This window comes from Somniosus microcephalus, chromosome 10, assembly GCF_052327205.1.
Source record: "Somniosus microcephalus isolate GS21.2 chromosome 10, FLI_Smic_1.0, whole genome shotgun sequence".
Taxonomy (NCBI): Eukaryota; Metazoa; Chordata; class Chondrichthyes; order Squaliformes; family Somniosidae; genus Somniosus; species Somniosus microcephalus.
Window position 1 is genome coordinate 16,559,187 of NC_140996.1, and position 26,370 is coordinate 16,585,556.

General features: G+C 47.2%; 1 protein-coding gene across 4 annotated transcripts in view; it reads right to left on the minus strand.

Moving 5' to 3' along the window:
- pcdh9 (protocadherin 9) overlaps positions 1 to 26,370 on the minus strand; it is a 907,022-nt gene that overhangs the window by 390,054 nt on the left and 490,598 nt on the right. The window lies entirely within an intron of this gene.

The window sequence follows — 26,370 nt, forward strand, 5'->3', positions numbered from 1 at the left end:
GGAATGTGGCCTGCAGTCCGTTCTGGTCAACCATCCGGTCCATCTCCCTTTGGAAGACCGAGACCCCGTTGGTGACACCGAAGGGGACCCTAAGGAAGTGGTATAGGCGCCCATTCGCCTCGAAGGCGGTGTACTGGCGGTCCTCGGGGTGGATAGGGAGTTGGTGGTAGGCCGACTTAAGGTCGATGGTCGAGAATACGCGGTATTGTGCAATCTGATTGACCATGTCAGATATGCGGGGAAGGGGGTATGCGTCCAGCTGGGTGTATCTGTTTATGGTCTGGCTGTAGTCGATGACCAGGCGATTTTTATCGCCGGTCTTAACGACCACGACCTGGGCACGCCAGGGGCTGTTGCTCCCCTCGATGATGCCCTCCTTCAGGAGACGCTGCACCTCAGAGCTAATGAAAGCTCTGTCCCCAGCGCTGTACCGCCTGCTCTTGGTAGCGACGGGTTTGCAGTCGGGGGTGAGGTTAGCGAACAGGGAAGGTGGCGGCACCTTGAGGGTGGATAGGCTGCAGGTGTTACGCGGTGGGCGGTTTAACCTTCGCTGGTTGTCGACTGTGAGTGGGGGGAGGGGTCCACCGTATGCTAGGGTTACACTTTGGAGGTGGGATTGGAAGTCCAGCCCTAGTAGGACGGCAGCGCAGAGCTGGGGGAGGACGAGGAGTTTAAAGTTTTTATACTCTGTACCCTTAACCGACAAGGTCACAGCACAGTAGCCGCTAATGTCCGTGGCGTGGGACCTCGATGCCATCGAGATTCGGTTGCGCGTTGGCAGGACAGGGAGGGAGTAGTGGCTCACCGTGTCTGGGTGGATGAAGCTCTCCGTGCTTCCGCTGTCGAACAGGCAGGTCGTGGCGTGGCCGTTTACTTTGATGTCCATCATCGACTTGGACAGGTGGTGTGGGCGGGCTTGATCCAGAGTGACGGAGGCTAGCGTGTAGGTAAGCGAGTCGTTGTCGTCTGCGGGCGAGGCGGTCGTCGGGTCCGGGGGCCCGGTGGCAGTCGGGCGTGGTGTGTAAAATGGCGTCTCCCACGAGGTAGGACAAAATGGCGGAGAAGATGGCTGCCCCCATAACTCACATGAGGCACTATTGGGGTCGGTTGCCTTGATCAAAGATGGCCGCCCCCATGACTCACGTGTGGGGATACTGGCCTCAGTTGCCGTGAAAGAAGATGGCCGCCCCCACAGTTCGCATGAGGCACTGCTGGCCTCTGAAGATCCGCTCCTGCAGGCCTTAGAGAAGTGGCCTTTCTTCCTGCAGGTTGTGCAGGTAGAGTTCCTGGCTGGGCAGCGCGACCTCGGGTGCTTCTCCTGGCCGCAAAAGAAGCAGCCGGCGGCCCGATCGCGGGTGCCCGATGTCGGAGCCGGTACCGGGGGTGGCGGGCCCGGTCGGGTCCGGGACGCCGACGCTGAGGTAGGTCCCGGGGGCGGCGCTGCGAAGGGTATTGCGGTAGGGGTCGGGCCCGAGTCCCAGGGTCGCGAGCAGTACCTGGAAAACGCCTCCTGGTCCTGATGGGCCACCTCCAGGGAGAGAGCGAGGGCTTCAGCTTTGTCCAGGTCGAGGTCTTTAGCTTCAAGCAGTCTTTGCCGTGAGTAGTCGGACCGTAGGCCTTTCACAAAGGCATCGCGGATATTATCTTCCGTATTTTCAACAGCCGTCACCGCTTTAAAGTCACAGTTCCTGCCGAGTGCTCTTAGCGCCCGTAAAAATTCAGCTACAGACTCTCCTGGCTGTTGCGGGCGGGATCTTAGGAGGTGCCTGGTGTACATGTAATTTACCGGGCTGCGGTACTGCTGTTTCAGTAGGTTGATAGCGGCCTCGTACGTAGTCGTGTCCTGTATGAGTGCGTATACTCTCGGGCTCGCTTGGGCGTTCAGAAGTCTTAGTTTGGATCTCTGCGGGGCGCCGGATTCTTCCAGGTAGGATTCGAAGCAGTCCAGCCAGTGTTTGAAGTTGAGGGCTGCGTTTGGTGCCTGTGGGTTTAGATCCAGGTATGGTGGTTTCAAGGCTTGCAGCCAAGCCGGCTGGTGTGGCCCGTTGTCTGGAGGCTGCTGTTGCTGTGCTGCTGGGTGAGCTCCTTGCTGTTGCTGTTCATTATCAGACATCTTTAAAATTTAGCCAATAAAATTGATATGCCTATCAATTAGTCCAATAAAAGGCGACGAGTTAAGAACGTAACTGAAGGTTTTTATTAGCTAAATAACAGAGCCCACCCTCGTGGGTGATCCGATCCAACAGGGAGGAATACTAGCCAGTCAGCTACCTTTATACCTGGGCAGGTAATGGGCGGAGTCGGAGGTGGTCAGCCCAGGTATAACAGTGCGACAAGAGGCGACCTCGTGTAGTGATGTGACAGTGAGAACAGTGAGAACAATATACAGTGATAACTATAACAGTGGTTTACCACAAGCACAACCTTAAACGTGGGGGAATGTCAGCCAGTAACATTTCACTTCAAACTGAACCTTGATTTGTGCTCGCAGTATTATTTAATAAGGCTGAACCAATGAGACTGCTGCTATAATTACGAACATGAATACAGTGGCCAGTATTATACAGTGTCCGTGGCTCTTTCTGCAAGGTACTGCGGAATTTGCATTGCACTTGTCGATGTTGAGTGACGGAAGCAATTTGGAAGTCGGTATCGATTGAGAAGGCTAAAGTAGAAAAAGACATGCTATAAATGCAAGCACACACTTGGGATGGGAGCGTAACCACCATTTAAAGGGAAAGGGATAATTAAAGGGGAGTGTCAGACTAGTTAGAGGAGCGACCACCTGTCGGAGGCAGATACTTCCTGGTCCACGCCCTGAAACCTACGCCATGGCACGAAGTGGAACACCCGCCCATTCTCCACTACCTGATTTACAGTGTTACAATGGGGAGCTGCCAGTGGAAAATATATCTCATCACAGTATGAGCTAGAGACCTTACCTGGCTTTTCAATGATTACTTCACTTCCACAAAATAAATATGGATATATGTGTATGTAATGTAACAACAGCAGCTTGCATTTATATAGTGCCTTTAACGTAATAAATTGTCCCTCGGCATTTCACAGGAGTGTTATTAGACTGAATTTGACACCGAGCCAGATATGGAGTTATAGGACAAAAGCTCAGTCAAAGAGGTAGGTTTTAAGGAGCTTCTTAAAAGGAGAGAGAGGTAGAGAGGCGGAGAGGTTTAAGGAGAGAATTACAGAGCTTAGGGGCCAGGCAGCTGAAGGCGCGACCACCAATGGTGGAGCAAGAGGCCAGAATTGGAGTAACGCAGGGATCTTGGAGGGTTGTGGGGTGGAGGAGGCTGCAGAGATAGGGTAGATTATTATTATATAGATATATATGTGTACGTATTTGTAAATGTTGGTGGTCTAGTCTTTAAAAGAACACATGGTACACTTTCAAGTGAAAGCAATAACTCATTGACCCAAATAAACACAACTCCCAGAATCGAGTGCTGCTGACAGAGCTTACTTGTGCATCTGGTTGAAGTTGCATCTTCCACAGTCAGCAGTTCTACTAACAGCAAGACCTGCTCCGTGCTCTAACCCTCATGCTGTTTAAAAAATACTGATCCATTACAACGGAGGGAAACCACTCGGCAGTGAGGATCCTGCTGGGAGCATCTGCCGCGGTGGAGCAGGGCTTTCAACATTGATCACTTTTTGTTATTCATTCACTAAAGAAAAGCTGCTAAAAAAAAAACACTGTAACTGGAGAGAATCCGCCCCGTCCCCCCACGCCACCATCCTTCCCCTTCACTCCCTGGGAACACTTTCAGCATGGCTTTGTCAAGGGAAGATCATGTCTGACCAATTTGATTGAATTTTTCGAGGGGGTGACTAGGTGTGTGGATGAGGGTAGTGCAGTGGATGTGGTTTACATGGATTTCAGTAAGGCTTTTGATAAAGTCCCGCATAGGAGACTGGTCAGGAAGGTAAGAGCCCATGGGATCCAGGGCGCCTTGGCACATTGGATCCAAAACTGGCTTAGTGGCAGAAGGCAGAGGGTGATGGTGGAAGGTTGTTTTTGTGACTGGAAGCCTGTGTCCAGTGGGGTACCGCAGGGATCGGTGCTGGGTCCCTTGCTGTTTGTGGTCTACATTAATGATTTGGATGTGAATGTAAAAAGTATGATCAGTAAGTTCGCAGACGACACGAAAATTGGTGGGGTGGTAAATAGCGAGGCGGGAAGCCTCAGGCTACAGGACGATATAGATGGGTTGGTCAGGTGGGCGGAACAGTGGCAAATGGAATTTAACCCTGAAAAGTGTGAGGTGATGCATTTTGGATGGACTAACAAGGCAAGGGAATACACAATGAATGGTAAGACCCTAGGAAAGACAGAGGATCAGAGGGACTGTAGTAACCTGGGAGGTTATGAGTAACCTGATCCACCAGGTGGTGCTGTGGCAATTGCTCTCCTGAGTTAAGTCTGATCTGTACTGTTGTACTCTTTGTTTATGCTGCCTCATGGCAGAAGCTTTTATGTGCAAGGGTTGATTAAACCATGTTAAGGAGTTAACCTGTGTCTGTCTCCGTCTATGGCCAGCTCAAGATACCACAGGGACCTTGGTGTGCATGTACATAGATCCCTGAAGTCAACAGATCAGGTGGATAAGGTGGTTAAAAAGGCATATGGGATTCTTGCCTTCATTAGCCGAGGCATAGAATATAAGAGCAGGGAGGTTATGATGGAGCTGTACAAAACGCTGGTAAGGCCACAGCTGGAGTACTGTGTGCAGTTCTGGTCGCCACACTATAGGAAGGATGTGATTGCTTTGGAGAGGGTGCAGAGGAGATTCACCAGGATGTTACCTGGGCTGGAGCGCTTCAGCTATGAAGAAAGACTGGATAGGCTGGGGTTGTTTTCCTTGGAGCAGAGAAGGCTGAGGGTGGACCTGATTGAGGTGTACAAAATTATGAGGGGCATAGATAGGGTGGATAGAAAGGAACTTTTCCCCTTAGTAGAGGGGTCAATAGCAAGGGGGCATAGATTCAAGGTAGGGGGCAGGAGGTTTAGAGGGGATTTGAGGAAAAACTTTTTCACCCAGAGGGTGGTTGGAATCTGGATCTCACTGCCTGAAAGGGTGGTAGAGGCAGGAACCCTCACAACATGAAAGAAGCATTTGGATGAGCACTTGAAATGCCATAGCATACAAGGCTACGGACCAAATGCTGGAAAATGGGATTAGATTAGATAGGGCTTGATGGCCGGCGCGGACGCGATGGGCCGAAGGGCCTCTTTCTGTGCTGTATAACTCTATGACTCTATGGCCTAGAAATTCGGTTGAGGTGCCAAAGTGGCGCCAAGTTCGCCTGGGTGCTGATTTTTGCGCAGCGTTCCGAGTAATACCGATCGCCAGAAATTCAGTTTCAGCGCCCCTAGAGGGAGACGGGGCGAGGCTCGAGGCACTCCGCATCCCTCTTAGGGCGTTGAAACTGAATATCGCAGCGCAACGTGCCGCAGCGCCACACGCTGCGGCACAGCGCGCTGCGGTACTGCAGGCCTTCCTCCCATTGATCGCGAGTGCCAGCAAAAGAGTCCGGCACTGAGAAGTGCCGGGCTCTCGGGAAACAGCCGGCAATGCCGCGGGGGGGGGGGGAATCAGGAGGCTGGGGACGGAGGTGCTGGCAGGCGGCCGCTGGAAAAAGTGGCCGCCCCACACCTCCACCTTAACTTGCGCCACTGCCGGCACAGCAAGGCCCCGTGAACCGGGCGCGGGTAGCGAACAGCGCTATAGCGGCGTTCGCTACCAAATATCGCAATCGGGGCGCTAATGGGGCGCTGCGCACACCGATGACATCATCGGTGACGGCGCAGCGCAACAGGCTAACGCCACCATTAGCGCCCCCGCTGAATATCGCGGGAGGCGCGGCCAGTGGCGCTACAGCCACTGACTGCCCTCTTTAGGCGCTAACAGGTGGCGCTACTCACCCAATTTCTCCCCCATGACTCTATGCTCTCTCGGGTCTGATGGTGTGAGTTGGAAGGTTGGGATTCCTTTCCACGTGAAGTTTGGAGTGCGTGAATGGACACAGACACAGCAATTCCAGATCATCCTCTCAATACGAAAATTGAAAGGATTTCAGCTCAGCGTTGCAGTACTAAGTGCATTGGAGTACCAGTGTGCTGCACAATGGAAAAAGTAAGGTATGGCTCTCAGATCTCTGAGATTTTATTCAGATTGAGTTCTAGTCCCAACTTCAAGGACCAGCCTGGAAGGCTGGTGTTTACTTGCAGACGGAGAAAGAATTTTTGAGAAATAGCCAACACAGGTCATTCTTTACATAGAATGTACAGCACAGAAACAGGCCATTCGGCCCACTGGCCTATGTCGGTGTTTATGCTCCACACGAGCCTTCTCCCACCCCTCTTCCTATAACCCTATCAGCATATCCTTCTATTCCTTTCATCAGCTTCCCCTTAACTGCATCTATACTATTCGCCTCAACCACTCCCTGTGGCAGCGAGTTCCATATTCTCACCACTGTCTGGGTAAAGAAGTTTCTCCTGAATTTCCGCTGTTGTGTGCCGGGGGGGTGTACAATGTTGTGTGCCGGGGGGGGGGGGGTGTACAATTACAATGTTGTGTGCCGGGGGGGTGTACAATGTTGAGTGCCGGGGGGGTGTACAATGTTGTGTGCCGGGGGGTGTACAATGTTGTGTGCCGGGGGGGTGTACAATGTTGTGTGCCGGGGGGGTGTACAATGTTGTGTGCCGGGGGGTGTACAATGTTGTGTGCCGGGGGGGTGTACAATGTTGTGTGCCGGGGGGTGTACAATGTTGTGTGCCGGGGGGGTGTACAATGTTGTGTGCCGGGGGGGTGTACAATGTTGTCGCAAACAAGTGTTCATACATAAACATACGTACTGCACCCATGTTCCTGGGCCAGTGACCGCTGCAGGGGCCATCTTAATGCTTGAAACGTTAAACGTTCAGAACACCTTTGATATACAACACACAGAAAGGTCAGGTTACCCTTCTCTACAGACTGACCTGCTGTCTCATACATCCAAAATTGCTTGTCTGTTATTGCTTTGTTTACCGGGGTGGAAACAGTTCCCCAGTGGCGGGGGTCCACCTGCTAAAAGAAGAAAATAAAGCTCTGGTGAGACCTCCATTTAGAGTATTGTGTTCAGTTCCGGGCCCCGCACCTCAGGAAGGATAGATTGGCCTTGGAGAGGGTGCAGTGTAGATTCATCAGAATGATACCGGGGCTTAGAGGGTTAAATTATGAGGACAGGTTGCATAAACTCGGCTTGTATTCCCTTGAATATAGCGGGGAAAGGCGCCTCCCGTTAGCGCCTTAAGAGGGCGCTAATGGGACGCAAAGCAGCTAGCGCCCGGGCGCGGCACTGCCCACGCCTCCTGCAAAATTCAGCGCGAGGTTAGTGATGGTGCTAACCGGTAGCGCCCTGCGGTGCTGCGCCGCTGACGATGACGTCATTGGCATGCTCAGCGCCCCGCTCACGCCCCGGCCACGATCTTCGGGAGCGCCCCCTGACTTACCGCCAGACGTTATGTCCGACGGGGTCAGGGGGGGCGTACCTGCGGCCAGGGAGGCGTAATTTAAAGGCGAGGTGAGGGGCGGCCATTTTTGTTGCTGGCCGCCTGCCAGCACCTGCCTGCGCTCCCATCCCAGACCTCCTCAAACGCCCCCTCCACGGAGTGCTCGCTGCGCTCCAAGAGCCCGGCACTTCTCTTGAGTGCCGGGCTCTTTTGCCTGCACTCCCGATCCCCGGGGGCCCAGCTGGGCCCCAGGTCGCGCTGCACAGGGCCCCTCCCCTTTAAGAAGGGGAGGAAGGCCTACAATACCGCGGCGCGACGTGCCACAGCGTGTGGCGCTGCGGCACATAACGCCGCAATATTGACTCGCAGCGCCCCAAGAGGGATGCGGGCGCATCCTGTAGTGCCCCACTTCCCTCTTGGGGCGCAACCACTCAATTTCCGGCGCGGGGATGCTAATTTTTCCGGGGCGCTTTAGCGCCAATCAATTTTTAGCCCTAGAAGATTAAGGGGCGATCTAATTGAGGTGTTTAAGATGATTAAAGGAGTTGATGGGGTCGATAAAGAGAAACTATTTCCTCTGGTGGGGGAGCCCAGAACAAGGGGGCATCACCTTAAAATTAGAGCTAGGCTGTTCGGGGTGATGTCAGGAAGCACTTCTTCACACAAAGGGTGGTGGAAATCTGGAACTCTCTCCCCCCCAAAAAGCTGTTGAGGCTGGGGAGTCAATAGAAATTTTCAAAACTGAGATTGAATTATTTTTGTTGGGCAAGAGTATTAAGGGTTATGGAACCAAGGCGGGTCGATGGAGATACGATACAGATCAGCCATGATCAAATTGAATGACAGCACAGGCTCGAGGGGCTGAATGGCCTCCTCCTGTTCCTATATTCCTATGAGAGGTCACTGTATTATTGGAATGGATACAGGCTCTTGCTTCAGGAAGCATGTTATTACGGCTCGTCACAGTTCAATAATTTGATATTTATGTGAATGCAGTCCAGTCTGTACCGATAAGCTTTAGTCTGTGGAAATTTCCTTGAGCTTGCTGTTCATTCCGTTTCAATGGGATACACCGATGTAAGGAAGCTCAGCTCTCATTAGAACTGAAGCTTGGTGTACAGAGGCCTGAGAGCTGAACAATTTCTGGCTCCACACTGCACAACATCTTCACCACCCTGCTGAAGGTAAGGTCATTAGGAGATAGATTGCATATAATGTGCAGCACAGAAACAGGCCATTTGGCCCAACAGGTTTATGCTCCACACGAGCCTCCTCCCACCCTTCTTCATCTCCCTTCAACAGCATATCCTTCTGTTCCTTTCTCCCTCATGTGCTTATCTAACTTCCCCTTAAAGGCATCTAGGCTAGTCGCCGAACTGCTCCTTGTGGTAGTGAGTTCCACATTCCAACCACTCTCTGGATAAAGAAACTTTTCCTGAATTCCCTGTTGGATTTATTAGTAACCATCTTATATTTAGAGCCCCCGTATCGCTTCTTATACACTCAGATGATTTGAAACACAGTAAAGGGTTACGAAATAACAACAGAAAATGCTGGAAAAACTCAGCAGGCCAGGCAACATCCGTGGAGAGAGAAATAGAGTCAACGTTTCAGGTCAAAACCCTTCGTCAAGACTGAAAAAGCACAGGAAATGAAACAGATTAAAAGGCCAGTTTTGGGGCTGGGAGAGAACAAAAGAGAAGTGAAGAGACATTAAGAGGTATTCAAAACCAGACGAGATGGTGACGTCTCTGTTACGTTCTCTGTTTGCCTTTCTTGTGCTTTATACAATGAAATCCTCTGCTGGCAAAATGCCCCCTGTATTCTGCTGAGCCTTTAACTCCTAAGTTTAACATGTCCCTGAATTGTATTCACACATGTAAACAAATGGATTATTATTTCCTTACGTATTTCCAGTATTAAAGAGAGAATAATTAAATCCTGGGAATGATTACAGGGCTCTAATCTTGTTGAAGGCTCCTGCCGACGTCAGGAACCACAAGGGAAGTTGGAGCTGTCCTCTGAACCTTGTGAATAAAGTTGCAACCTTGAAATTACTGGCTCCCTCTCTGTTTATTCTCACATCATGTAACCAGCAAAATCCGTGCTCGAGGTTTTAACCTGTGTTGGATCCGTTTTCGGCTTTTGCCAATGACAGGTTGATGGCCAGCGCAGTGCATATAGCTCACTAAATTATAAATGGCTGCATGTTTTTTGGGTGATTATTCGCAACGGCTAAGTGGGAAATAACAAGAGTCGGGCTACATTAATAAGAAGGAAAAAAAGCGCAAAACAAACTGACAGTTAAAATAAAGTCAGAAGATGATGGAAATACACAGCAGGTTAATCAGCATCCGAAAAGATAAGTTCGTGGTTTGGGTGCAGATCCTTTCTTGTCAGACCGGGAAGATAAGCAAATCCCTGAATAGGAGTGACATAAAAGGAAGAAGAGGTGTGGGAGAGGAAGAGGAAGAACAACAGAAATCAAGAGTCAAGTATGAAAGCAACTATCACAAAGAGGCCAGTTGGGTTATGGAAAATTGGAATGAAATGAAAATCTGTCGGACAATATAAAAAGATCAGGAATGTCAGGCAGTGAAGGAACCTGTAAAAAAAAACTCAACTCCCAAAGGGATAGGAACAAAGTGGAAAGTGGATGAGAAAAGTAGGCAGAAAATGGGGAGACAACTAAGATGTGAAATTGCTGAAGTCACTGTGGCGACCAGAGCGTTGTAGACCGTGCAGAGGAAAGAGTAGATACCAACTGTGCCACCCTCTGGTGCCAGAGGGGTACTTTGCCCAACAGCAGCATGCGTTGGAAATTCTGGTGCGCACTTACTGTGGTTCCAACCTTCGGAGAATAGTGAGTAGTGCGCGCCTCTATCTTTCTGATTTATACCTCTGGTGGGTGAGACTTCCTGGCAGTGGATTCTTGAAAAAGTACCTAGACTCTGCCTGAAATTTGCATTGAGATTGGTTAAAACAATGATTGGCACCCCATCCACCACCTTAAACATCCACTCCCTCCACCACCAGCGTACCGTGGCTGCAGTGTGGACCATCTACAAGGTGCACTACAGCAACTCGCCAAGGCTTCTTCGGCAGCACCTGCCAAACCCGCGACCTCTTCCACCTAGAAGGACAAGGGCAGCAGGCGCGTGGGAACACCACCACCTTCCACTCGAAGTCACACACCATCCTGACTTGGAAATATATCGCCGATCCTTCATCGTCGCTGGGTCAAAATCCTGGAACTCCCTCCCTAACAGCACTGTGGGAGTACCTTCACCACACGGGACTGCAGCGGTTCAAGAAGGCAGCTCACCACCACCTTCTCAAGGGCAATTAGGGATGGGCAATAAATGCTGGCCTTGCCAGCGACACCCACATCCCATGAACGAATAAAAAAAAAATGTAAGAGACCAAAGACGGGGAAGATGGAAGTAGGAATAGAAGAGGGAGTTGAACTGGCTGACTGACAGATTATATACTTGCATGCAGGTATTGTACTTGGGTTAATTTCCACACTTGCCTATGTGCTGAATTCCTCCTCTCACTCATGTCCTGAACTGTACATACATTGCCATTCCTTCATCGTCCATTGGTCAGTATAAAAGAAAAGCAAGATTTGCATTTCACAATTCAGGACATGCCAATGCACTTTACAGCCAATTAGGTACTTTAGAAGTGTAGTCACTGTTATAAGGTAGGAATCGCGACAGCCAATTTGCCCCCAAACAGCAATGTGATAATGGCCAGATAATCTGTTTGGTGATGTTGGTTGAGGGATAAATATTGGCGAGGGCACCAAGGGATAAACTCCCCTGCTCTTCTTTGAAATAGTGCCATGGTATCTTTTACGTCCACCTGAGAGAGCAGACGGGGCCTCAGCTTAACGTCTCATCCGAAAGACGGCACCTCTGACAGTGCAGCACGCCCTCGCTACCACACTGGAATGTCAGCCTAGATTTTTGTGCTCAAGTCTCTGGGAGTGGGACTTGAACCCACAACCATTCTGACTCAGAGGCAAGAGCGCTACCCACAGAGCCAATGGCTGACACTTGGAATATCTTGGAATTTCCTTCCTAACAACATTGTGCAGTGTAGTGACCATTCGTATTGCATTAGCACAGTGCTGACTGTGGCAGAACCACAAAGGTAGACTGGAGAAAGAAAGAACTTGCATTTATATAGCATCATCACCATAAGTATTACAATGGAGAAAAAAAGAAATATTTGCATTTATATAGCGCCTTTCAGAACCTCAGGACTTCCCAAAGCATTTTACAGCCAGTGGAGTACTTGTTGGAGTGTAGTCACTGTTGTAATGTACGAAACGCGGCAGCTAATTTGCGCACAGCAAGATCCCCCAAACAAGCAATGAACTAATGATCAGATAAATCTGTTTTAGTGATGTTGGTTCAAAGAGGACACCCACCACCACTATCTAGGGATGGGCAATAAATACAGCCCAGTGTCGCCCAGATCCCACGAACAAAGCAACAACAAAAAATCCATGTTTCAGGCTGATAAAAGACGCAGCTCCCTTTCTAAGCACAACGAGATACCTGTTAATAAAGAGCAGCAAGATTCTCAGTGAAGTGTTACGGCGGACTAGCACAGGAACCTGGGAGCTGAGAGAGCAACCGTACCGATGGAAATCAAATTGGGGGTGGATTTCTCAAATTTTCCATAAAGTGTGGGAATTGATTCTTCTCACCGTTTCAGGAGAATGTAACCAGGAGTTGGTGGGTAAATGAGGGGGATTGCATCAGTCCTTCCTCCTTCCATTATTTTCAACACATTGCGTTATTGATCAGGCCTCAATGAATGCCAAGAAAAAAGGTCTGGTTAAGAATTACTGTGACATTTCCCATTGTACAAATAAAGTGATGGAGATAATCTGAGCCCTTAAAATAAACCACAGCTCTCAGCTTCGATTTACAAGATAAGACAAAGCAGGGAGTGTGGAACTGATTGTTACAGAGAGCTAAGAAATGGATTCTTTCTAATATCTATTTCTACTTCATCCTCCTTAATTAACTTTTACTTTCAAACAAACTCAGTAATTGAAGCATATATGTTTTTCTGAGCAGAAGGTCTGCTTTTACCAGCATAAGAGTTTAAAAAAATAGAAAAATAAGACTTTATCACTCACTTATAAATTAAAAACCCTGTCCAATAAGGTAATTTTATATTAAGCCCCGTTGAACAAAAATTTAATTTAAAAAAAATGTTTTAACATATTTAATTAAATGCCATTTTAATTAATTTTATCTATGTAATGGTTTTTCTTTATTTATTTCAGTGTGTTGGCGCATTTTTGTAGTCATCCCCATTCATACTTTTGACAGTTCCGTGCGTACAGAACTGTCAATAGTATGAAGGGGGATTCCCTTCCTCCATTGGTTCGCCTGGCCCACGTGATCCCAGGGGTGCTTGCGAACCGCCTGCACCCACCGGGATACCTGGGCCTCTGCGCATTTCCAAGAGGAGAGACCCCAGGATCGGAAGCCTCCGTATCTCCAGGGCCAGCAGGCAGGTTCGTAGATTTTTTTTTGCTGATTGGAGGCATGCGCCCGCAGGGAGCCTCCGGTCGGGAATTCAGGGCCAATAAGTTAAGTAATTACTTCACTGCTGTGGACATACACTTCAAGTTACTTTGTTACAGCACCAGGCTCAACTGATTTACCCCCACCTACCTACACTAAAAACAAGTTGCATTTATATAGCGCCTTTAACGTAGTAAATCGTCCCAAGGTGCTTCGCAGAAGCAATTATCAAACAAAATTTGACACCGAGCCACATAAGGAGATATTAGGGCAGGTGACCAAAAGCTTGGTCAAAGAGGTAGGTTTTAAGGAGCGGCTTAAAGGAGAAGTGAGAGGCAGAGAGCAATGTCCCCTGTAAGCTGCACTCCAGGGGTCCTGCGCAACCGGCTTGCTGGCTTTTACATAGAAAAACTGCTCATGCGCGGTATTTTGAATGGGCCACACGGCTCGAAAAAAATTGCAGGGAACATTGGTAGCGAGGCGGAGAGGCTTAGGAAGTGATTTCTAGCACCACTGTGCACCGGTGCGAGTGAATGTCAGGCAAGACTGAATTTCAAACATGACAATTCCTTGGCCCGGGGCTTGAATTATCATTGGCAGATCCGAGGTAAATGGACGATAGCACATAGCCAATTGTTGACTTAATATAATTGCAAAATACTGCGGTTGCTGGAAATCTGAAATAACAACAGAAAATGCTGGAAATACTCAGCAGGCCAGGCAGCATCCGTGGAGAGAGAAACAGAGTTAACGTTTCAGGTCTGGGACCCTTCATCAGAACTGGAAAAAGCTGGAGATGTAACAGATATTAAGCAGGTGCAGAGACAGGGGGGCGGGGGGGGAAGAAATAGAAAGAACATGCTGTACTTTTGTAAGAGGCAGGAAAGATAAAATGTTGCAAATGGGAATGGCAAAATTCATACTGCATGAAAAATGGGGGCAGGGATAATTATCTGAAATTGTTGAACTCAATGTTGAGTCCGGCAGGCTGTAAAGTGCCCAATCGAAAGATGAGGTGCTGTTCCTCGAGCTTACGTTGAGCTACATTGGAACAATGCAATAGCCCGAGGACAGAGAGATCAGAGTGGGAGTGAAGCAGTGAATTAAAGTGACAGGCGACTGAACGGAGGTGTTCCGCAATTGTTGACTGTAAGATTGTAATCCAACTCAGGGCTTCAGATCTGTTGTCTGATGGCAAAGAGTTTTTTAAAAATATTACAGGTGTTCTAGGGATGGGCAACACATATAGTCTTGCCTGTGTTGCCCACATCCCAAGCATAAATATAAAAGGCCTATGTTTCAGTCTAATTATAAAAAAAAAGCAGCCCCCATTCTACACACGATGAGATATCTGTTATTGTTAACGCTTCTGTGAAGCGCCTTGCGATGTTTCACTACGTTAACGACGCTATATAAATGCAAACCGAATCTGCTTCTTCTGATGATTTTTAGTTTTAAGTGCTGTGGCTCCTTACATGACATGGGATTGTTAAATTTAAGGTCACAGAATACCAGAATAGGTTGTGAAACAATGTAAAGAATCCCAGAATTAACATAGTCTGATTAGTCATAAAAATTATTAAAAGCATGCAGAGATAATGTTGGTGAAGACTGCTTGGGATTTCATTGCGAACAGCAAATGGTACTTAATATTCCCTTTAGGTTGAGGCAGACTGCGTGTCTTCTGTGTGCTAATGTTATCGTGTGGGATTGTACAACAATATCACCGTTTTCTATCCAATGTGGAGGGGGTGAGAACTCGATCACTAATTGCGCTGTATTCCATCGGTTTTCAACTCCTTGTGAGATGTTTAACCTTAAGACTGGACATGCCCGAACTAGGCTAAGTCTATAATTCTGATTCTTGTACTTTGCTCCCTCTCAGTTGTGTGGAAAGCCTTTCAAGGCTTTTATCTCCACAATATCCATCATCGCTTTAAACAGTTGTTTCCCGTTCTCATCTCATCTCACCCACTTTTTGCTAATGGGCCCCCTGAACCTCCTCTCCATTGTTGGATCCAGCTGCATATTTAATCGTCACTTGGGACTGGGAAGCTCCGTTGCCTCATGGAACTAGTCTGACTAAGATCAGGCTGGCACAGCTAATGTGATACTGCTCTTTAGGGAGCAGTGGGAGAAGATTGTGGTGCAGCACCAGTATCTAAAATGGGTTGTAAAAGGATTTTTGTTTAGAAAAAAATAGAAATAGGATCATCCCATTAAAAATCAGCAACAGCAAATAAAATAATGAATTGTTTCATCCAGAGTAAAATGGTATTTGACCAGGTTGTTGGGATGTGGCTCTTGATGACTATGTTGATAAACTGCAATAACAACATACATGCTGAAATATATTTTTATCTTCGGTTGATTATCTAGAACTTTCCACATGTATTGTCTGAAAATTATATCTGAACATGTTGAGGCTTGTTCAGCATGACCTCACCTCATTGTCACAGAAAAGCCCGAAATGTTGCAATGATCCAGGAAGAGCAGTAACTCTTTTAAGGTAACAGCCTCTTCATTTTAATCATCAATACAGTTCTAGTGCTGATATAAAGATAAGCGCTTGTCGAAAGCAAGTGCTTTGAAAATGAGTAAGATAGAGGATGATTCTGCCGGTACTTTTCATTAAAAGTAAGAACTCCTTCAGCTCGTCTGCACTAATGTAATTACTCCTCAACAAAATGCGGCTTGTGAACTATATGGAAGAGTATTATTGCACAGCAAGACTAATTATAGAGGTTGAACAGCTGTGCCGATCTCAACAGAGAGGTACCACCCATCTACAGCTGGAACAGATGATGCGGCGCTCTCTTAACTTGGCAGAGGCGCGGTGTTGCGTTAAACGTTTGATTCGCTTTGAAAAGTTTTCAAATCAGTGCGCTCCCATTGGCAAACTCAGCAGCACCAGAAAGCACAGAATGAGGCGGCAGATCATACTTGAGATTCGCAAAACATAGCTGTATTTCTCTCCTCTCACCGCACCCCCACCCTCCTCGGTTCCTCCCTCCAGCTGTGTGCCATTCTGTGGCGTTTATTGCTTCACTACAATTAATTGTAACTCCGTAATTACTTATCTTGGAGGCTCCCTAACATTAGCCTGAATTAGATGGTCACAGATTAGCCATGACTGCATTAAGTCAGTCAGAGGAAGTCATTTAGGTATTTGCATATCTGAAATCCACTTTTCTAACAGCCAGTTAAAATTTCACTGTCTTTTTTTTTTAAGCCGTAGATAATTATTCTATTGTGGGACTGTGTTTTTCACCCTCATTAGGTTGTGAAAAGTCCAGTGCTACAGAAACTGCTGACACCTTCCACTAGTGACTAGGAACCTCCTTAAAGGAATTTGCGAGACTTTTTGCCCAATATTATTATAGTTATTACTCCATTTGATATTGTGACAGAGATAAAAGTATGTCTTGGGTGAAAATCCTGGAACTCCCCCCTGAACAGCACTGTGGGAGTACCTTCACCACACGGACTGCAGCGGTTCAAGAAGGCGGCTCATCACCACCATCTCAAGGGCAACTAGGGATGGGCAATAAATGCTGGACTGGCCAGCGACGCCCACATCCCAGGAAGGAATAATAAAAAATATATACACCTATCCTAGAACTGTTCAAAGCTATTAGTAATTGGAATTATTGTGCTTCATATTATGAACAGACGAAATTCATGGACAGGAAAAGACCAGCTGATCCATCAAGCCAATAAGGGAAAAAATACTTTGGAAAGTTACTCTTCACTATTTATTTGGAAATGTATTATTAATACATTAGATAGTAATGTTTTAATATCTAACCCTATAGTTTGTGTAGTGCTATCTACTATTTGAAAGAGAATTCTGCATATCTGGCCAAGGCTATGTTAAATGCAGTAGCATTACTGCCAATTGGGTAGTTGTTGGTCCATTGGGTATGTACAACAACAACTTGTATTGATATAGCGCCTTTAACGTAGCAAAACGTCCCAAAGTCAGGAGTATTATAAGCCAAAAAAAAATGACACCGAGCCACATAAGGAGAAATTAGGACTGTCAAAGAGGTAGGTTTTAAGGAGCTTCTTAAAAGGAGGAAAGAGAGGTAAGCGAGGTGGAGAGGTTTAGGCAGGGAATTCCAGAGCTTAGAGCCCAGGCAGCTGAAGGCACGGCCACCAAAGGTTGAGCAATTATAATCAGTGATGCTCAAGAGGGTAGAATTAGAGGAGCGCAGATATCTCAGGGGTGGGTGGTTGTGCGGCTGAAGGAGATTACAGAGATAGGGAGGGGCGAGGCCATGGTGGGATTTGCAAACACGGATGAGGATCTTGAAATCGAGGCGCTGCTTAACCGGGAAGAGGTGATGGGTGAATGGGACTTGGTGCGAGTTTTGGATGACCTCAAGTTTACATAGGTGAAACGTACCTCTATAAGGGATAATTATGAAAAAAAAACACGCTCTGGATCACAGGGGCAAGCATTGCTTGCAGAAATCATTACTAGTTAGTTAAGAAAAAGGACAATAGTAAAATCACAAAAATTGTAACAGCAGAAAACTAGAAACACATGGAGGAGGGAAAGACCATTTTTCCTGCCCTGCTTTTAACTTATTGCAAATGCATTTAGTGAATTCAGATTTCCGGACTCAAACTCCACATTTTATGGTTGACTGTTGCCAACTTTCAGATCGACTCAAAGTTTTATCTTTTCAAACTCAATAAAACTGAAGTAACTATGTGTATTTCTTCCTTTTTGTTTTGTCGCTTGAGCCTAGCCATTTCCAAAAGCACAAATGAGATTTTACCCATGCTTGGAAACGAAGCAAGTCAGTGGCTATCCTCAGGCAACCACACATGGTGCAACCGTCTATGGCATGATTCAGCTCCGAATGGGAGAAGCGATTCAAATTAGTCCCATCCTGATATAAAAAACTACAACACATTAACAGTGATTGCTAACAAGATCGATGGTGTCTGGTTTGGAAAGCAGTTCCTCACACAAAGAATAGTGGAAACCTGGAACTCTCTCCAAAACTGAGATTTTTGTTAGGCAAGGGTATTAAGGGTTACGAACACAAGGCGGGTAGATAGAGTTAAGATACAGGTCAGCCAGGATCTAATTGAATGTCAGAACAGGCTCGAGCGGCTGAATGGCCTCCTCCTGTTCCTATGTTCCTAGTTGTCCCTGATAGTTTGAGGGAACTGGGTTAATATCAGCAGATACAGTCATTAACTTAGGGTGTTTTAGCAATCTGGCAATCTCAATTGTGCACATTAATTCACTTGCCTCCCACTGTTAGGCTCAGAAGCATCTCCTGATGAAGCTCAGCAATCACAGATTAAAGGAAAAACTATTCAAAAGGCTGCTGAAGTCAACCACAATAGTTTCCCACAATTTGGATCTCATTAAATGGATCCTAATGGTGTACACTCTCCACTTTCAGCTATTATTTCAGTTTGGTCCCAAAAGTGACCTCTTACTGCAAGTTAATTGGAAGGGCTAATCGTAACAGTTATCTACAAAAAATAATCAGAGGTTTCTAAGGAAAAAATAATCAAACTGTACTGTCTGCAAAGGACTGACAAGATAAGTGGGAATATTTTCCAAAGGTATTCTCCTGGGCTGTAAATATATTGCGACTGTACATGAAAGGTGTTTGGGGAACCTGGAAATTTCAAAATAAAATTGCTTCGTGCAGATGGGACAACCAGTGTGTGTTACCTATCCTTTTGTGAGATTTCCCCATTAGCTCTGAAATTATACATTTTACGAGAAAACACACCCACTTTTGGACTTCTACAATAAAAATGTAACCTGCTTTGATCTACAATCCGGCAAGTACCAGGCAACACGAGAGTTATTCTCAGAACCCTGACAATACACGCATGTAGAGAGCTGTTCCCTCTAACACAACCACTTACAGAGTGCTAGCCTCTTGACTGCTGGTCTGAAAGCCCCATATAACCCAACCATTTTTCAACATCATCCCTGGTGGCCCACTTTAATAACTAGTTCACAGAAACTATGGTCGCTGGAACCTGCCTACCAGGTGATATGGCAACAGGGCAATAAGGATACCAAGACCACAGTCATGTAGTGAAAAACAATTAAGATAGTTCAACTTTCCAGTTATCCAGAGCTAACATTACATTTTGATGACCTGGACTCTACTGTAAAGCAAAGCATCCATTCAATTCCTGGACCTGTCCCTTACTTGCTCTTGACTAGAAATGATGGCCGGAATTTTGCCGGCGCTCAGGGGGTGGGTTTGGAGGCGAGACATCCGGCAAAATCACAAAGATTGACAGCGGGTCAGAACCTGCTGTCAACCCACCTCCAATCAATCTTCCCAGGTGTTGGGTCCCAGATTTGCGCAGGGACCCGACATCTAGCGGCGGGAAGAGGATTATAGCCACTTCAAAGAGGCTTTTTGCAATTTTGACAGTTCTACTGCGGGCTTCCCGACATCCGGACACTACGCCAGGTAAGTGTGGCGTATTGGGAGTCTGCTGTAATGTTTCTGCATTGATGACAGCTGCAGAAGTGGTGTGAAGGATCCAATGGTGCAGTGGTGAGTTTCAGAGGTAAGATAATGTTGGGAAAATCATTTTTAATGTATTTACACTTTTCTGTAGGTAACAAGTTTTGAATTGTATGTATCATCCCACCTCATTGGGAGAACCTCTCTCACCAGTGACAGATCGCTTCTGTAACCTCACCTGCAGCTGCCATCTGTTCAAGCCTATGGAGGGAGTCATTGGAGAGCCTGGGTGCAAGAGCTCACTTTTGTACAGTGATTGTCAGTGTTTGCAGCACCTCAATGCTGTCAAACACTGAGAAATCAGCTGTCAAAAGAAGATGTGCGTGGCCCCTTCAAGAAAACCGGCAGATGACGCTTCATCAACTGACGTCATCTGACATCGGCTTTCTCTTAATTGGCTGGCAAGCCCGCAAAGCGGGCTTAACAAGGCCAATTGATGCAAAATCACATTTGTTTGATGTTGTTGGGGGCAGGACTGGAACCCAGAAGGCAGCTGACCCGCTCTCAAGCTGCCTCGAAGCATAAAATCGCAGCCGATAAGTTTGCCTCTCAACTTGCTCTGTCACTCTTATTTAAGATCCATCCCAAAATGTGAAGAAAGATTGTAACTCAAACAAAAACATACCGCAGGCATAATTGGTTCTGCAGCACACATGTTTAACTTGTAAATAAAATGGGGAATATTTTCTGGCTAGAAATATCGCAGAGTCCTTTTAAGTGCACAGTTGTGCATTTCTACTTTCACAAACTGAAAATTATTTTAAAACATGAAAATGTCTGCATTCCGAATGTTTACAATAAAAAGAGTAAAGGAATGAAAAAAAACGCTACTCAACCCATCGAGTTTGACCTGTTTGAGGAAAGGTCACAGACCCGAAACGTTAACTCTCGTTTCTCTCTCCACAGATGCTGCCTGACCCGCTGAATATTTCCAGCATTTTCCAGCCTCCACACGATTTGGCTTTTGTGTGAGTTTGACCTGTCGTCCTGCTCTTGTTGGACCATTTTTTTTTTCATTTTTATCTCACCTTACCTCAACTCTCGGTTCAATTAGCAATTAATCGAATTCCCTTTTAGCAGCTTCAGCTAAGCCAGCATTCAGCGCACTAGGTGGCAGTCTGTTCCACAAATCAACAGCTCCTGAGTGCAAAGAAGTTGGGGTCTCTTCAGCTGATCATCATGTCCTTTGGCTCTTCTCTCTATTGTTTTTTGCACAAAATACATCTCGACACCGACCTCATTCCCTTCCTTGTTCAAAAAACAATGGATTGTGTTCTCACTGAACACTATTTTTCTTTCTCCCGCCAACTAGGATAGATTTAAAATCTTGCTTTAAAATCTATTCCCTTTCCTGCTTTTTTCTAGTTCTGACGAAGGGTCATCGACCTGAAACGTTAACTCTGTTTCTCTCTCCGCGGATGCTGCCCTGGCCTGCTGAGTTTTTCCAACGTTTTCTGTTGTTATTTAGGATAGATTTAATCCATGCTTCAAAGCTAAACGATCTACACTAAAATTAGCTTTTGTTTTGAGCTTTACATCTGCTTGTGGATACTCATAGTTGGACACAGTGCTCAAGGGGGATGAAATTTGACTTGTGTGGGACCGCAAAATGGGCACTATCACATCTACCCCTAGTTATATGCCCCGCCTGATATTCGGTACTATTGAAGTCTATGGAGCTGAATATCGCACAGAGTGTATAATGGGCGGAAGATGCGATACCACTTGTTCTGCATCCCCGCCCAAGACACAGTTCAACTCCAGTCTGTTCCCTCACTAATTCTTTCCAGATTGTCAGCATTACTTGGTTGGATTTACATTCTGCAGACCTTCGTATACATTCCAATATTTTGTTTGCCTTTTCAACAATGTCCATGTATTGTGATGAGGCTTTCAATATCTGGCCGACAAGTCTTTTTTCACGCATGCCTTATTTAGTGATGTCCTTTCATTTTGTAATCGTGATTGCCTGTACGCGGAGAGAAATCATAAACATGTTGATAAAGGGTTTATAAATTACATTGCATCCAGTGTGCTGAGGCAACTCCCTCTTCCCTTTGCTACTTTTAGTTCCCATGCATGTATTACCTCACAGCCATCAATGTTAAATTTGATTACCGACACATATGCCCAGTGCCCAAGCCCCCTTAAGATTTTAACCTTTACTTGATGATGTGTGCTTTCCGCACAAGTTGACATTGGCCCAGTAATTCCTGTCACAACGCGTGAGCACGGACGGGGTACTCACGCGTGTGCCCGGAGGAATTGCCGGTTTTCAGCATGCACAGCACATGCGCTGAAAACCGGCATTTCCTGTCCTCTGACCCAAGGGGTTAAGAGGCAGAGCGCGTGCGACTTGTGATGCAGCGCATGCGCGCTGAAATTCCTTTTTTTTTTTCCAGAGTTGCCCGAGTGTAAAGGCCTCCGGTCTTTACGCGTGGAAAAACCAGACATAAGTATTTAGTTTTACAGGTAAGTGGTCTTTTAGTACAATTTAGAAAAAATTTTTCCACAGGTTTATTATTTTTAAAGAATTTACAGTAAGGTAAGTTTAGTTTTAGACCCTATTTTTAAAAAATTTATTTTTTCAAAAATTTGATTAATTGTTTAAAATATTTTTTAAAACTTATTTATAGTTAATATAATCAGTGGGATGTTTTTTAAAATTTTATTTAAAGTTTAAGTAGTGTTTTGGCAGCCCATACTTTTCATGAATTTGACAGCTCTTACTCTCAAACTCATGAATGAAGTTTCCCCTCCCCTGATTGGCTGCACAGTGCTCACCTGATCCCAGCCGGCACATCGCACTAACTACGCCGCTGGATCAGGTAAGCACAGCGCGCCGACATCTGAACCGGGCCAGTGACAGGAAATGCGAGCAGGCCCGGGCTTCAGATGTCGGCGCGCCGGGTGAGTGCAGATCGGGGGCTTGCACGCGCGGCAAGCTCCCGATCCTAATTTCAGGGCCAATATCTGCAAACCTATTCTATTTTGAGCACCTTCATCAAAGATTATTTATTAGTATTTTGAATAGCAGAGGTCTTAGGACAGGAACTTTAGGGGATTCAGCTATCCAATTACAACTGCTACCATTGACCACTGCTCTTCCTGCACTATTATCCAGATCATTTATTGTCCAATTTACTACTTTCTGCTTTACCCCAAGAACTATCTAACCTTAGTCATGGCTCTTGTGGGGTACCTTATCAAATGCCTTCTTAATGTCAACCGACATAATATTCACCATCGTTCACCGATTATTTCGTATCCTCAAAAAATTCATACCCTGACACTTTTTTCCTCCCCACGATTTCTCCTTTTCTCTCCTGAAGGAGGTGGCAATGTGCTTTAGGGATGGGCAATAAATTCTGGCCTTGCCCACATCCCATGCATCTCTCCAGTACCTTGTCCAAGTGACCATTCTTCATTCATGGGAATCAAGTGGTATGGGGATAGTAGAGTTGAGGTCGAAGATCAACTATGATCCGATTGAATGGCGGAGCAGACTCGAGAGGCCATATGACCTACTCCTGCTCCTATTGCTTATGTTCTTATGTGCCCAAGACAGTGAATGGCAGCAGAATATTTGACCATAAGGACTAGCACGACCAAACCTGTCCCTACCCTCACCCAGTGTCGAAACATGCACGCTCTTCACCAGACTTCAATCAGGACTGGGATTCCAGGTGACCTTTGTATCCTTTCCGTAATTCAGGGCGCCTTCGGGTAATTGTACCAACTCTGCTGCCATCCCAGGTGAGATCAGTTGCAAACCAGGTACATAAGAACATGAGGAACATAAGGCATAGGAGCAGGAGTAGGCCATTCGGCCCTTCGAGCCTGCTCCGTCATTCAATAAGATCATGGCTGATCTTCTAGCTCAACTCCACCTTCCTGCACTATCTCCATATCCCTTGATTCCCTTAGCATCCAAAAATCTATCGATCTCGGTCTTTAATATACTCAACGACTGAGCATCCACAGCCCTCTGAGGTAGAGAATTCCAAAGATTCACAATGCCCCAGCAGCAAAAGAATATTTTTTATCATTTTGAATTTTCTTCATTACAGTGCATTCGGATTGATGATGCACCATTATAAAGCATCTGAATGAACACTTACATACTTTGATAACATACTATTAAACTTCAATGACCATTGGCAATAGATAAAGGGAGTGAAAAGAAAGAAAAACTTGCATTTCTATAGCGCCTTTCACGACCACCGGACGTCTCAAAGCGCTTTACAGCCAATTAAGTACTTTTGAAGTGTAGTCACTGTTGTAATGTAGGAAACGCGGCAGCCAATTTGCGCACAGCCAGCTCCCACAAACAGCAATGTGATAATGACCAGATAATCTGTTTTAATGATGTTGATTGAGGGATAAATATTGTCCAGGACACTGGCGGTAACTCCCCTGCTCTTCTTCGAAATAGTGCCATGGGATCTTTAACGTCCACCTCAGAGAGCAGACGGGGCCTCGGTTTAACGTCTCATCCAAAAGACGGCACCTCCGACAGTGCAGCACTCCCTCAGCACTGCACTGGGAACGTCAGCCTAGCTTTATGTGCACAGGTCCCTGGAGTGGACTATGAACTATGAGCCCACAGCCTTCCTGACTCAGATGCGAGTGTGCTACCCACTAAGCCACGGCTGACGCTGTGGCTCAGAATTGTACTGCAGTGGCGAGATCAGCCATTTTGCACACCGATCTCTCTGTTCCTATCTTACGCCCGAATTTTCTGCTTTTGTAACTTGAACACGCCGCAGCGAACGTAACGGCCAATCAGAAGCAGCGAATCAGAAGCGGCGAATCAGAAGCGAGGGATCAGAACTGATGCAGCCAATAAGCCAATTCTGGGACAACGGCAGTAAAACGGAGACCGCCTCTCATCTCTCTTGTATCTCGCTAATTTTGATTTCCTGCGCACTACGCAACTTTATTTATTTGTATACATGTGTTGACCGCAGAGCTTTGATTTGAAAGTTACTGTCACCATCACTGATCTCCAGCAGGGTTGCACTTTAGTACGTAGTGTGTGTGGTGAATCAGGAGGGGACACTTAGTGATACCAGGCCTCTTGAGCCGTTGCTTGACAAAGGGAATTTTAAACGCTAATAATTGAGAATTCGAACAGTGTATATATATTCCTTGGATTGTAATTCACAGTGAATGTTAAAAGCTGTGTAAATTAAAGGGCATGCCCTAACTATTTTAAATATCAAGCTTGCCTCACTCTCTCTGTATTTATAGCAGGCAATTCTCTTCACGTATGTATAATTCAAAGACGAAACAATTCATCTCAATCTAACTTTACACAATAAAGCCTTTGAAACAGCATGAGAAGACTAAGACGTAGAATTACACAGAATTTACAGCACAGAAACGGACCATTCGGCCCAACTGGTCTCTACCGGTGTTTATGCTCCACACGAGCCTCCTCCCACCCTACTTCATCTCACGCCATCAGCATATCCTTCTATTCCTCTCTCCCTCATGTGTTTATCCAGCTTATCCTTAAATGCATCAAGACAAGTTGATATGAATAAAACATTCAACTTTGTTGATTGTCATTGCACAAAATTTTTCTTGATTAGCGTGACTGCAAGTGGCGATTAAACTAGCACGAATCAAAGAAATTTGCCATCACCGCTGTTGTGGAGGGAGGAGGAGGAGGGGGAAAGGAGGAGGGGGAGATCAGAGATGGCGGAGTAGGAGGAGGGGGAGGGGGAGGAGTGTGAGGGAGAGGTGGGTGGGGGGGAAAGGAGGAAGGGTGGGCAGAGTAGGAGGAGGGCGAGGGGGGAAGGAGGGAGGGGGAAAGGAGGGAGAGGGGGAAAGGAGGGAGAGAGGGGAAAGGAGGGAGAGTGGGAAAGGAGGGAGAGGGGGAAAAGATGGAGAGGGTGGAAAAGAGGGAAATGGGGGAGATGGGGGAAAAGAGGGAGATGGGGAAAGGAGGGAGAGGAGGAAAGGAGGGAGAGGAGGAAAGGAGGGAGATGGGGAAAGGAGGGAGGGGGGGAAAGATGGAGAGGGGGAAAAGAGGGAAATGGGGGGAAAGAGGGAGATGGGGAAAAGGGGGAGGTGGGGGAAAAGAGGGAGAGGGGGGAAAGGAGGGAGAGGGGGGAAAGGAGGGAGAGGGGGGAAAGGAGGGAGGGGGAAGGGGGGGAAAGGAGGGAGGGGGAAGGGGGGGGAAAGGAGGGAGGGGGAAGGGGGGGAAAGGAGGGAGGGGGAAGGGGGGGAAAGGAGGGAGGGGGAAGGGGGGGAAAGGAGGGAGGGGGAAGGGGGGGAAAGGAGGGAGGGGGAAGGGGGGGAAAGGAGGGAGGGGGAAGGGGGGGAAAGGAGGGAGGGGGAAGGGGGGGAAAGGAGGGAGGGGGAAGGGGGGGAAAGGAGGGAGGGGGAAGGGGGGGAAAGGAGGGAGGGGGAAGGGGGGAAAGGAGGGAGGGGGAAGGGGGAAAGGAGGGAGGGGGAAGGGGGGAAAGGAGGGAGGGGAAGGGGGGAAAGGAGGGAGGGGGAAGGGGGGAAAGGAGGGAGGGGGAAGGGGGGAAAGGAGGGAGGGGGAAGGGGGGAAAGGAGGGAGGGGGAAGGGGGAAAGGAGGGAGGGGGGAAAGGAGGGAGGGGAAGGGGGAAAGGGGAGGGGAAGGGGGAAGGAGGGAGGGGGAAGGGGGGAAAGGAGGGAGGGGGAAGGGGGGAAAGGAGGGAGGGGGAAGGGGGGAAAGGAGGGAGGGGGAAGGGGGGAAAGGAGGGAGGGGGAAGGGGGGAAAGGAAGGGGGGAAAGGAG